The following is a 14570-nucleotide window of genomic DNA, read 5'->3' as shown; positions in this document are numbered from 1 at the left end:
CTGGTGCACATAAGATGCCAGAGCTATCTTCAGAGGGGATGTGTCCCATGCAAATGATGGAATCCCTTTGCATCTGCGCCCGCGCTGTATTACAGACGCGGGCCCAGAGTTAAAAAAGCTCCCAGGAGGCGCACTGATAGTGCGCCATTTAAAGGCGGCGCACTTTCAGTGTGCCTCCTGATGGCAGCCCTCTAGAGCGGGGGAAGCTGGTCCCATTGACCCCCCAGACATTCCCTTGGAGGTAAGTGCTGTCACTCTCTACACCCACCTGCAAGGGAATCTCTATTCCCTCTTCAAAGTGCGGGCAGGTTGCAGCCTGCACTGTGAAAACACAGAGCGCCGCTTCAAAGCTGCTTTGTTTTTCACAGGAATGTGCTGCCGCCAGGGCAGCACATTTTGCGGCTGCCCTGGGGGCACCTCATTTACCATAATGCATAATTTTTATTGCTTGAGCTGATCACACCTTTTCAAAGAGGCACAAGGCACAAATAGTGAAAATGCACCATTTGCATAATATGGGCTGGTGCAAACGAATATGTGACGTTACAACGCGATCAAAATGATCGCGGAGCGTTACATCGCAGATTTTACAACACAAGTCGTTACAATGACTTGCGCTGGAGGGCGCTGGACTTAGGAATAGCATGATTTACTATTCCAACACCCGTCTACGTACAGTAGGGAAGGTGTTGGAATAGTAAATCATACTATTCCTAAGGTTAGAGCGCCATGCAGCGCAAGTTGTTGTAACGGCTTGCATTGTATTTCCCACGATGTAAAGGCATTGCGATGCAATGCCCACGTGGTAATGGATGTTTCCTGGTGCAAACAATGAATACGCGCCATTTGCATAATACGGGCTCTGGGCAGCAAGGAGATCCGACAATGGGAATAAGCAGGACACAGCTCCTGTCTTCACACTCTCCAGGTGAAGAAATACAAATTACTCTGCCTGCACAGCGCTGTGCCTGTCTTCTCCTCTAAACACCCCCAGTAGTCTTGAACACAGGTTCACAGCGTGCACACGCAGCACAACTCATTTCACAGTTTCCCGAGAATGCCAGGTGGTGCTTCTATTTCTTGACACTGTATGGTTTATGACTGTTGGCACCAGGTGTGACAGCTAATTCACTGCTGTGTGTCCCTCTGTAACTCTCTGCTCATGACATGTATAACCTCTCTTGGACCAGCCCTTCGCATCTCCACCTTGATCCTGTCACTTGCAGTTTTTGGCATTGTTTAGCCCCAGGCCTTCTCCCTTATCACGACTGATGGGAATTTGTCATGCAAGGGTGGTTACACGTCATGGTCAGAGTGGCTCCGCCCCCTTTATTTTTTTCCTGAGAGACTGGATGGAGTACATTTTTATTTTGAGCTAGTAATAATACAGGAATTAGTTACAGTATCACTTTGAAAAAAACACATTCACACTGACTCGGGTCGATCCTGCTGGCCAGTGCTTAATTTGAGCCGGTCCTTTCCAGTGCTCAGCACCAGCACTCAATTGTTTTCCAGTGCTCGGCACTGGCACCTAAGTATCAACACCATTCTTAGAACAGTCTACCACATGGTGGCGCTGCTCATCTAATTTAGAGATGAGCAGAACAATGGTTGTTTAGGAATACAATATACATTAAAATAGTGCTAATACCTGCCTTCCCAGCCATTCCTTTAGCTCTAGGGGCCTGGAATAATCTGAACTATCGCATTTACATGTGAGAGATATGGTTAGTAGTTGTTTTGGCAGCGATGACAAGGGCGATGGGTGGTGCAAGTTGCAGTGGCCTCCTGGTCAGAGCCCTGTCACTTAATATCTTACAAATTAAGTTCTGTTGCTGGCTGGCCTGATGACTGCTGCACTCTTCCCTAATGTACTTCTGTGAAAGCTGGTGCCTGCAAAGTCAATACTCTTTGCTGGGCTGAAAATCTCATAGCCCCGAGGTCTGTGAGGTCATCAGCTCAGCAAAGACAGAGCCTCAGGGACTGATCTCCACGCCCTAATGACGTGAGAGTAAAGTTATCCCCGGGCGTTTCAGGCTGAAGCCCTGTGGCACCGGGGCTTCACTTCAATTTGGTAGTGGAGACTTGGGGTTTAGGATTCACTCCAGCAGAGTCCTGGCTCATGCTTCCAGTTCTCTGGAGCTTATTGTTATGTATCTGTAGCTCATGCAGGAGGCCAGCCGACTGGTCTCTGGTCTCAAGGAGATGGTCCAATTCTCCTTCAAGCAGAAAGGCAGGCCTCAAGCAGCATGGCAGTCCTCTGGTAGCAGCATGGCAGTCCTCTGGGAGTCCAGTTTTTCTGAAATCTTGCACAGTTCCAGAGGTATAATGAAGAGGTGCTCTGGGGTCAATATTTATATGCAGTACCATCCTGTGGAGTGGGAGAGTTTCCTAGGCTACCTTCATATCTGATTGAGGAGAGGTCTTCCCTGCCATGGCTCCAAGAGGTCTGGGGTGACAAAAGACTAGTGTCTGGTTCCTTTGTGTGTGCTGAAGGCAAGCTCTCTGAAGTTTAAGTGGTGAACGGAACAGCTCCAATAAGTAATGCAGGTCCACTAGTAGTATTTAATTTACAGGCCTTGAGTGCCTTTAGTACTACTTTACTAGGGGCTCATAAGTAAATTAAATGTTCCAAAGGGGCATAAGCAAGTTTTACCATGTTTAAAGGAGAGAACACAAGCACTTTAGTACTGGTTAGAAGTGGTATAGTGCACAGAGTCCTAAAAGACAACAAAACAAATTTACCAAAACAGGAGGGGTGAAGATTTGGGGGTGACCATGCCGAAAGGGCCAGGGCCAACAAAGAGGATTCTAAATTGCAATTTTTTTGAGCACACATTTGACATACCTATCAGCTCCGAATCAAAAGTTATAACTTACTAAATGTAATAAGGTAACACAATGCTCTCCAATAGGAGATATAGGCCTTATAGTAGTGAAAAATTAATTTAGGAGTTTTTGACTAGCAGGACATATAAAACTTAAGAACATATGTCCTACTTTTTAAATGTAGTGCACCCTACCCAAGGGGCCTTTACAGTTTACCATAAGGGTGACTTAAATGCATTAAAAAGAAAAAGTTTAGGCCTGGTCAAAGGTTAATTTTGCCAGGTCTAATTGATAGTTTAAAACTGCACTACAGGCTGCAATGGCAAGCCTGAGACATGTTTGAAAGCGGTACTTTAGTGGGTTTGCAAAATGGGTGCTGCAGGCCCACGAGTAGCATTTAATGTACATGCCTTGAATACATGTATGTATACACATATAGGGGTTCACACAGATGATCCCACAATACCTGGGTAAGAAACAGTATAAGCAAAAGAACTGGTATAAAATTGGAATAAATAGTTTTCAAAGTACTTTCCACCGTGAAAAATTAAATTAGTCACTGGTGATGCATTTAATTATACAAAGCATTATTTATTCTGATTATTTATCACGCATAGAAATCTTTACTCTGGGGACTGGTATCTGAAGTAAGCTTAAACAAACACTTATGACATACACTTATATATATATTAAGGCAGGTGATGCCGAGCAATGGAGTAAGAGCATTAAACGCGTGAATTCAGTGAAGTCGTTGGTGTCGGTGTCCTTTCTTTTGGTGAAGATTGGAGTTGGTGGTTGATATATATATATATATATATATATATACACACACACACACACATATATATATATATATATATAATCTACTGGCGGTCGCCAGTAGATAGTTATAGTTAGGACCGTGTTTCCATAGGAAATCCGCAACATTCTATTTGGAATAACTTTGGCGCCGGTCGACGAATCCTCGCGAAATTTTCAAAACTAATGGGGCGCTACGCTCCGCTCCTACCCTGAAAGTCTCGAGGGGATTCATCAAGCGGGGGCTGAGAAAAAAGGGGGGTCCCAAAACGCGTTTTCCCCATGCATTTTCCCATAGGACCTTTAGTCCGAGCTACAGCCCGAACGGCTGAACAGAATTATTTGAAATTTGGCAGAGAGGTAGTCCTCAGGTCAAGGATGTGCCTTTTGTAGGTCTTGTGTAAATCTGTTCAGTAGGTCCTGAGAAAATAGCATTTAAATCAATATATATATCTGTAAGCGCGCTCCGTGCGCTTACCGTAAGCTTACCGTACGCGTACGGTGCCGTGCGCGAGCTCAATTCTGATTGGTGGTTACATGACTGTAAACATTCGAATCGGTCGAAATCAGGAAGTGTCGGCCGCCATTTTCTGTCTCTCGCACTGAGAAACAAAGGTGGGGAACGTGAAAAGGGGGCAACGAAGAGAGTTGCAGACCCCCTAGTGTTTGTCAGGGGGTCCAAGAAGGACCCAAAAGTACGAAAAATACATTTAATAATTTTTAAAAAAAAAATCGCGGAGTGCGCGTACGGTAAGCTTACCGTAAGCGCACGGCAAAAAAAAAAAGAAAGAAGTAACAATCACATTTATTAAATAAATTAAAGGACCCACAAGGGAGAAAAAAACAAATGTTACTGTGAAAAAAAAAGCGAGGCGCGCACGGCATGGACTGCGCAACGTGGGTGCTCGGTGCGCGAAGCGCACCGAGCGCCCACAGTGCGCGCAGGGTGTGCGAAGCGCACCGTGCGCGCAGGGTGTGCGCACAGTGAAAAACCAGAAAAAAAAATAAAAAATAAATACATAACTTAGCATTTAAAAAACCGTACAAATTCACTGAAAAAACCATAGGTTTCACACACGTTATAGTTAGGAATTATCATTTACAAAACCTTGCAAATTCACTTAAAAAACCATCGGTTTCACACATGTTATAGTTAGCTGTACATTTCACTCGTAAAAAACCAATGAAATTCCACGTTATAGTTTGATCAGGTAACTATAACTTGCGCGACCGCAATCCACAATGTGTAATTTCACATGTCATCATTGATGTCATGAGTGATGTCACTGACCATGTCATGAGTGATGTAATATGTGACGTCATGAGCAGTTTATTGTGGCCGCGCAAGTTATAGTTACCTGATCTAACTATAACGTGGAATTTCATTGTTTTTTTACGAGTGAAATGTACAGCTAACTATAACATGTGTGAAACCTATGGTTTTTTAAGTGAAGATATATATATATATATATATATATATATATATATATATATATATATATATATATATATATATATATTACCTACTGGCGGTCGCCAGTAGGTAGTTATAGTTAGGACCCCTTTTCCATAGGAAATCCGCAACATTCTATTTTGAATAACTTTGGCGGCGGTCTATGAATCCTCGCGAATTTCTCAAAATAGGTGGGGCGCTACGCTCCGCTCCTACCCTGAAAGTCTCGGGGGGATACGTCAAGCGGGGGCTGAGATAAAAGGGGGGTCCCAAAACGCGTTTTTCCCATGCATTTTTCCATAGGACCTTTAGAACGAGCTACAGCCCGAACGGCTGAACAGAATTACTAGAAATTTGGCAGAGAGGTAGTCCCTATGTCAAGGAAGTGCCTTTTGTAGGTTTGGTGTAAATCTGTTCAGTAGATTCTGAGAAAATAGCCTTTAAATCAATATATATATCTGAGCCCGCTTACGGTACGCTTACCGTACGCTTACGGTAAGCTTACGGTACGCGTACGGTGGCGTGCGCGAGCGTGATTCTGATTGGCTGTTAGATCTTAGTAAACATTCGAATCGGCCGAAACCAGGAAGCGGCGGCCGCCATTTTGTGTGTTTCACTCAGAAAAAGAGTGAAAACAAGAAAAGGGGGCAATGAGGAGAGTTACAGACCCCCTTACATTTGTGAGGGGGTCAAAGAAGGACTGAAAAGTACAAAGAAAACATTTATTGATTTTTAAAAAAATCACGGGGTACGCGTACGGTAAGCTTACGGTAAGCGTACGGTAGAAAAAAAAATAAAAAAATAAATGAAATTCAGATTTAAGTGTTTAGATATTAGGGGGCTCTAAAAAGAGCCGTTGTGTTTATGAAATGATTTTTTAGTGGTACCTACAAGTAAGTACCGATGCAGAGTCTAAGGTTCAAGAGGAAGACTCTGTTCCCTTTATCATTGAAGTGCACACCATCTCCTCTATAAATGTCTTGCATGTCATAACGCAAGTTGTTGTGGTAAATGGCACCCATACCATAGTCACGGAGGAAAGCAGAAACAGATTTGTTGACGTGCTTTCTTGCTTTGTCAATCTGCGGACAGAAATGATTGGACCAGTTCCATTTTTGCCTTTGGCATATGTTGGAAAACACAAAGGCAGTTTTAGGGAAAAGTGAAAACAGTTGTGCAAAGGTGTCCTTCATAAGCATTTCCAGACCTACCCCAGTCAAAGTGCCTAGGTCATTGCCACCACAGTGCACTATTATGAGGTCAGGGTGTTGGATTTGCATGAAGGATTTCACCAATGGCATCAATTGGTGCCACTTTAACCCTCTCTGACCAATCCATTTAATGTCTACATTTGGCAAAGCAAGGTCTCTCACCATATCTGTTTTCTCTGCAAACTTTTCACTCCAGAAGACATAGCTGTGCCCTACAATCCACACTGTGAACATCTTCAAAGGAGAACTGGATGCACTCAGGAGGTGTCTTTCAGTAGAATGGCAATATGAAAAGAAAGACAGTTTGGAAATGGAGGCATACATATTTTTTTCAAAACAAAAAGAACTGATTGGATGTTTCATACCATTCTAGAATAAAAACTAGGCTGCATGTGTAAACTAATAGAAGCATGTTTTGTATTGGTACAAAAAAATGTGTTACCAAAGAACAGTACTATGGATTTGCTGTTAGGTTTGAAAAGTCAAGCACTCTTGCTCTGTGGAATTGAAACATTGTGTGGCGAACTTCTGACCTAACTCCACACAGCAGTGTTCCATGAGCTGTTGCTATGGTAGCAGGCAGAAGTCAAGTTGGGGGAAGGGTACTAGGCAGAAGTCAAGTTGGGGGAAGGGTACTTTTGGAAAAGGGTTGGTTTTCAACCAATAGAAATGTGTGATTACATTTGAAAAAAAGGGGGAAGCACTGAGATTTGAAACTTACATGTATATGTGTGGAAAAATAGAGGGAAAGTTTGCCATTATCTGGTTCTGCTGAGAGGAGAGAGGTGAACAGAACAGAGATCCTGGCTCTGATAATCTGCTGTTTGAGTGCCACATTTCTTTCACAACTAACTAATTTTAAAGGTGAGGTTAGAGTTTGAGAGGAGATGTATATGGTAAATTAAGAAATGAATAATAGAAATGGAAATTCTTTTTGTTGAAGTTGCGTTTATCATTTTCTGTTTTGGGAGAAATTTAAATGTGAGGAACATGTAAAATAATATGGACTATGTTTTCACGATTAATTAAGGTGTACTGGAAAAAAAAAGAATAGTTTAAGGGTTTGAGGTTGGACTCAGTAATGCAAATACATTCAGCATCACTAAGGCTGGTTGCCCTTGCTGGAATGTAGGCAGCCACCCAGGTTACACATGGTGGTGGTCTGAAAAAGCAGTTTGGACATGTGCATTTAAAAAAATCAAAAAAGTGGTTTCATAATGTGTCAGTCTGTAAAAGTGATTTTCACTTGCCAAAAAAAAAGAGCAGTAAGTGTGCTTTCAAATTGGCAAAGAAATTTCGTTTTGGGACTAATGTGAAAACATGACTCTGTGTGGAAATAGGAATTACAGGCAGAGATTTATTGCGTTTTTTTCTGGTGATTTCACAGTTGCATTAGTAGGAAAAAGGGGGAGCGATTTTTTGGGGGAAGAAGCAGACTCTTAGCACACACCCATCTGCTTGCCCTGTATAATCATGCACAGTATTTACAAGCGAGTGGGGTTTTCAGGTTTCAGTCTGTAATGCAAATACATTCAGCATCACTAAGGCTGGTTGCCCTTGCTGGAATGTAGGCAGCCACCCAGGTTACACATGGTGGTGGTCTGAAAAAGCAGTTTGGACATGTGCATTGAAAAAAATCAAAAAAGTGGTTTCATAATGTGTCAGTCTGTAAAAGTGATTTTCACTTGCCAAAAAAAAAGAGCAGTAAGTGTGCTTTCAAATTGGCAAAGAAATTTCGTTTTGGGACTAATGTGAAAACATGACTCTGTGTGGAAATAGGAATTACAGCCAGAGATTTATTGCGTTTTTTTCTGGTGATTTCACAGTTGCATTAGTAGGAAAAAGGGGGAGCGATTTTTTGGGGGAAGAAGCAGACTCTTAGCACACACCCATCTGCTTGCCATGTATAATCATGCACAGTATTTACAAGCGAGTGGGGTTTTCAGGTTTCAGTCTGTTAATGCAAATACATTCAGCATCACTAAGGCTGGTTGCCCTTGCTGGAATGTAGGCAGCCACCCAGGTAACACATGGTGGTGGTCTGAAAAAGCAGTTTGGACATGTGCATTTAAAAAAATCAAAAAAGTGGTTTCATAATGTGTCAGTCTGTAAAAGTGATTTTCACTTGCCAAAAAAAAAGAGCAAAAATAAGGCAAAAATATTTTTTGAAAAATATGTAAATATGTGTACTGTATTATAAAATGTTTTAAAAATATTAATACTTTTTTCTTTTTTTTCAGATTGATATAGAAAAATTTCGAAAACTAGAACCATTTTTAAAGCTATTTTTTTAAAAAACAAATGAATAAATATTTTTTTGAGTGGGTATGGTAAGTCAATAATAATAATTGTAGTCTCTCAAGGACCTTGTAATGTGAATATTGATTTTTAGTGTTTTTAAAAAAAAAAAAAAAAAAAGTACGCGCACCGTACGCGTACGGTAAAAAAAAAATAAAAAAAGTTTTTAAAAACATATGTAAAAAAAAGATGAAAGATAAGGTTGGCTCTTAAAAGAACCGTTGTGTTCATGCAGGGACAGAGGAAAGAAAGAATGGGAAAATTATTCAAAGCGACAAGTGTGCTGATCTATTTTGTTGTTCACTAGGGAAACACTGGTCTCCCTATGGCAAATTAGATCTTGACAAAAGGCGCATCGAATATCAACCCTCCGAAATCGAGGGTTCATTTCCAGAGGGCCAGCAAAAGGAGATGCTCCCCCCACAGATGAAGGGCTCACCTGACCTGCAGAAGAAGGAGTCAGCTCTGCAGATGATGGTCCAGGCTGAGCTGCTGTGGATGTACTTGCTTGTCTTTCTGAAGAGTTACCTCCAAAAAGATGACCATGTGTCCTTCTGTGTACATCCTTGAGGTGTCTCTTCATGGTATGATTCCCAAAGGAATACTTCCTGTCAGGATTACCTCTTGAAAGTACACGCTGACACAGCTTGCAAGTTACTAAGGGTGCATTCACCTTTTGCTGGCCTTCAGGAAAAGTAAAATAATCCCATACATAAGAGGGCTTTTGTTTCCTCGCTCTCTGCCTCAAAACAGTGCTGCTAGTGCTAGCCTCACTCTCAGAAGAGCTCTGCTGTTCTGCCATCGTATCACAAAGACAACCCAGCTCCTTCTCCTAAGGGATCACAAGCAGAAATGAGGGGAATGGGTGTGGTGTAGGAGAGTTCTAGAACTGAAAGTAGTTTCAACCAATCAAAAGTTGTGTTTCATGATCACATGACCTACCGTACGCTTACGGTGCGCTTACGGTACGCTTACGTCAAAAGTGCGCATGCGCGTAAAAAAGACACGCGCTTGCGCGCATGCGCATAACAGACACTACCCGACACTTCCGCGTAACGTGCGCGTGTAGCGTACGCGCGCACGCGTCCCACGCGGAGTACGCGCGGCTACGCAAATTGCGTAACTATACGCAAGCAGCGTAGAAAAATTACGGGCGTTGCGTAAACCGTACGCTTACCGTAAGCTTACGGTACGCGTACTAAAAAAATAATAAAAAAAAATAAAAAAAGTACTGCAAATAAATTTTACATGTTTATTTTAAAAAATATATTAAAAAAAAAAAATATTAAAGAATTTTAAAAATTTAACCATAGTCTTTATAAAAGGTAAGAAAAATAAAATAAAAATATGTTAAAAAAAATAGAAGAAAAAAAAAACAATTAGCATTTAAAAAACCTTGCAAATTCACTGAAAAAACCATGGGTTTCACACACGTTATAGTTAGGAATTAGCATTTAAAAAACCTTAGAAATTCAGTGAAAAAACCATAGGTTTCACACACGTTATAGTTAGGAATTAGCATTTAAAAAACCTTAGAAATTCAGTGAAAAAACCATAGGTTTCACACATGTTATAGTTAGCTGGACATTTTACTCGTAAAAAACCAATGAAATTCCCCCGTTATAGTTAGTTCAGCTAACTATAACTCGCGCGCCCGCAATGCACTGCTGATGACGTCACATATTACATCACTCATGACATGGTCAGTGACATCACTCATGACATCACTGATGACATCTCAAATGACATCACTGATGACATCACTGATGACATCATCCTTGTGATAGAGTGGCAGACCTCCTCTTCCCCTAATATAACCTTTGATACACGCATTCAAAAATAGAGACTAAAAATTTCAAAACAATGGACATACCAATAACAGTTACAACAACCTCTTCAGTAATTCTAAGATCCACATACACATCCACTCATTCACCAACAGTCCTATACAGTCACTCATACATGTACTCACTTATCATATGTACTCATACACCTATACATCCTGTTACACAATGCCACTCATCCATAGAGCTACTCACACACATAGTCACTCATGCTAATAAAGAATCAAACATACATTTACTTGCATATACAGTTATACACACACCACCACACTTACTTCTACGGAAACTTACACATACTTAGTCTTTTAAACAATCACTTATAGAAATACATACTTATTCATACAGGAACTCTTTCAATCTCTCACTCTCACATATACTCACATATATAAACCAATAGTCACATATACTAGTTTTAAACATATGTAGTTACTCATAAAGACACTATTGAGACAGTCATTCACTCACTAACACACCCATACACACACTCATCCACCCATGCAGTCCTGCACACATGCTCTGTTCAACACATACAAACAGTGAGTCACTCATTCATGCACCTATGCACAACGTCATACCCCCCACCGAACCATGCAGACACTCAGACTAATACTCAAAAAACCAACTAATAACCTATATAGACACCCATGTAGCTACTCACCAACGCATGCAGCCACTTATACACAAAGTGAAAAAATGATACAGATATTTACATATTTAAATATTACTCACTAAGCCATGTATTCACTATGATACACTTAATCAGTCAGTTACACAATCAATTTTTCAAAAAGAAATCATCCATTTTGACAGTAATATACCCATTTATTCTTCTATCAACCTTGAGATATACATATATAAAACATATTTAATTTTCAGAAAAACACACATTCACTGGATGATGTCATCAGTGATGTCATCAGTGATGTCATTTGAGATGTCATCAGTGATGTCATGAGTGATGTCACTGACCATGTCATGAGTGATGTAATATGTGACGTCATCAGCAGTGCATTGCGGGCGCGCGAGTTATAGTTAGCTGAACTAACTATAACGGGGGAATTTCATTGGTTTTTTACGAGTAAAATGTCCAGCTAACTATAACATGTGTGAAACCTATGGTTTTTTCACTGAATTTCTAAGGTTTTTTAAATGCTAATTCCTAACTATAACGTGTGTGAAACCTATGGTTTTTTCACTGAATATATATATATATATATATATATATATGAAAGGAACTTCGCCTCTGCTGCCACATCTTCTGGAAGGACGAATCAGGACCCAAGTAATTCAGTGCGTGAAGAAATTTTAATCGGTAAGTGCAACACGTACCACCATTATATATATATATAATACAAAATTAACAGCCTAGAAAAAAGAGGAGGAATTATACTTTGCTGTACAAAGTCTAATTGTTTGATTTGTATTGCAACTAGAAACTTTCTTCAGTCTTCCAGTTGCTTGTAAATACTATAAAGAGGTAGTCTATAACAAGAACACCCTTGGAGGACCAATTAGCCCTCTGTATCCTGGTGTGTGTCTGTAGGGTTATCTTTTGTAAGATTTATAAGTTAAGAAATGCAGACTCCTCCAGATGGTGGTGTCAACCTGTTTTTGCCCTTTAAGATTCAGAGCCTCTTCAGGAGAGTGGAAGAAAGAAAACCAGAAAGGATCTGGAAAAACCTTCAGTAAAGATGCCTCGCCTGCCCAACAATAAAAAATGGCACAGTAGAGGATTAGGTCCTGGAGCATAGGATGTATATATTCAGGGAGCTATCAATGGGCCCCACAGATCTATGTTACATTATATAAGATCTATTTGAATCCCGTCTGGTCCAGGGCCTTTCCAGCTTGAACTCTGGCATATAGCCAGTTCTACTTCCGGCAAAGATATGGTAAAATGTGGAAAATTTGTTAGCCTAATGTGTAAAGACTTATCCACATCCTCATTCCCCTCTAAATGATAGAGGGTCATGAAGTGTGATACCCAATCAGAAGCTAAAATGTTGCACAGGAGAAGGAGGATTGTGGTGGCATATCTATGCCGAATTCTCTTAACCGTATACCAGAAACTCTTACTGTTATTCCTCATGGCAGCTTGTTCCAAAAGCTCCCAGTCCTTTTTATGCAAGGCCTCCATCCTGGTTTTAAGAACGGACTTATATGCAGAGCAGGCACACCGAACCTCTGACTGTATTCTCGGGGTAGGGACCAATGCCTGTCTCAATTTCCAGTTACCCACCGAGCAATGTTCATCAAACCATCGGGGGGTCCCAATCATCAGCCAGGTGGGGTTTAATAACGAGCTTGGCTTAGATCATAATAATGGTATAGCATAGAGTCCCCACTTGTTTCTGCCAAACAGTTCAAGAATAACTCCTGATGCTGAGTTGAAAGTGTGGCCAAGGTATCTGATGGATCATTCGGCCATGAAATGAGCCTGAGTCCATCAGTGGAATGTTATATAATGGAAATATTGTTAACGTGGTGTGTAAGTCTGCTGAGGGGCAATTGACCTAGGGTAAATAGGGTGTTGTGGTCCTCTACTCAGTCTGCACAACCTCCCCTTTGATAAACCAGGGCAGAATGTTCCTGGACACAAACATGTAGTTGATGGTTGAAGCAGGACCGTGTCCATTAAAAGACAGTAGGGATCGCCCATCCCCTCTAAGGTTGTCAACTAAGTTGACTACATCATGCACAGCTAAATAGCCAGCCAACTCTACACCTATCTTGTCACAGGTCTTCTCACTGAAATCCACCTCTGGTGTACCTGTCCATCCTGTGTGATGTCAGTTTAGCATTAAAATCTCTACACAGCAAATATGATGGCTGTGTTTTAGGACTGCTCTCTACATACTGCAACTTGGGAAGAAAGTTAAACAGCTGTGTAAAATGAACACATACAAAATTAACCAAATCATTATTATAGAAATTGATGCTCTATCCAGTATCTTTAAAGTAAAAAATCCAAATATACAGTGTCAATAACTGCTGCTTCCATATCAAAACTTAGGCTGGTCCAAATCGAGAGCACTCCCATGGCTCTTTCAGGAGGGGGAAATGATAGCTTGACTGGAATAACATGTGTGTCCTTCTCATGAAATAGAGGTAGTAGCCCAGGTTTCCGGTAGTGCTGTAATGTCCTACTTGTTGATGAAAGCCCGTGAATCAGGGTTGTCAATCTTTCCCTTGAGGCCTACAATGTTCCAACTAAGTAAGGAAAATGTTCGATCAGCACTGGTGCCTGTAAGTTCGTCCTTGGTATGGACGTGGTTATGGCTGGTGCCAAGGTAACTAGATGGAAGTCAATCAATACATTCAAAGACTTCAAGTCTCTTGGCAGTAGGATAGAAGGAACGACAGCAGATCTTTGTGGCAAGTCTGTCAGAACTTAGGTGGGGGTCCTGGATGCCATTTCACTTGGGCGAACAGCAGATAGGCATACAGATGACTGATTCTGAAGGGTGAAAGGGAAATTTGATTGTGTAATTGGGGGCCTGCAGGTAGATGTTACTCTGGCTATGACATCTCAGGGATTTATTAAAAAACCCTAGGGAAACCAAAATGACGTTGCTCCAGGTGATAGAGTACACACAAACTCCAAACAATAGATTATGCACTAGGTAGGGAAATCTAAAATTCATGATCACACAATTGCCTGAGGGATCTGTGGGGTCCGGACCTATCCAATTGATTCTACGCACTAATTTTAATATCTTTGGCATGATGGAAGGGAAATCCTTTATTTTGTACTAACCTATTTGGCCATTTGTTAAACAGTTCCTCATAGGATTTATTCTGCCCGTTGCTTAGAGGAGAAACCCCTGTGAGCACAGCCACAGAGAGACATGCAGCAGGAGGAAGACTTACTACGGCCTTAACGGGCCCAGGAAGTGATGGACCAAGCTGTCAACTCCTTCCTGGTTGGGGCCGTACAGATAGACCCCCTCTCCTGTGTCTCTGGCTCCAGGAAAGACTCCCTCTGTGTGACTTAAGGGGTGATTCAAATGGGGTTGCTCTGCAAGTGGGATCTCCCTGGGCAGGCCTGAGTCCCTATGTGCTGTCAGATTAGTAGATGAGACTGGTGCCACTTTGTGGGGCTGGTTGGATGCAGATTGCACTGACTCTGTAGTGGGA

Source organism: Triturus cristatus, chromosome 2_1 (assembly GCF_964204655.1).
Source record: "Triturus cristatus chromosome 2_1, aTriCri1.1, whole genome shotgun sequence".
Lineage (NCBI taxonomy): Eukaryota > Metazoa > Chordata > Amphibia > Caudata > Salamandridae > Triturus > Triturus cristatus.
This window is presented reverse-complemented; position numbering follows the sequence as displayed.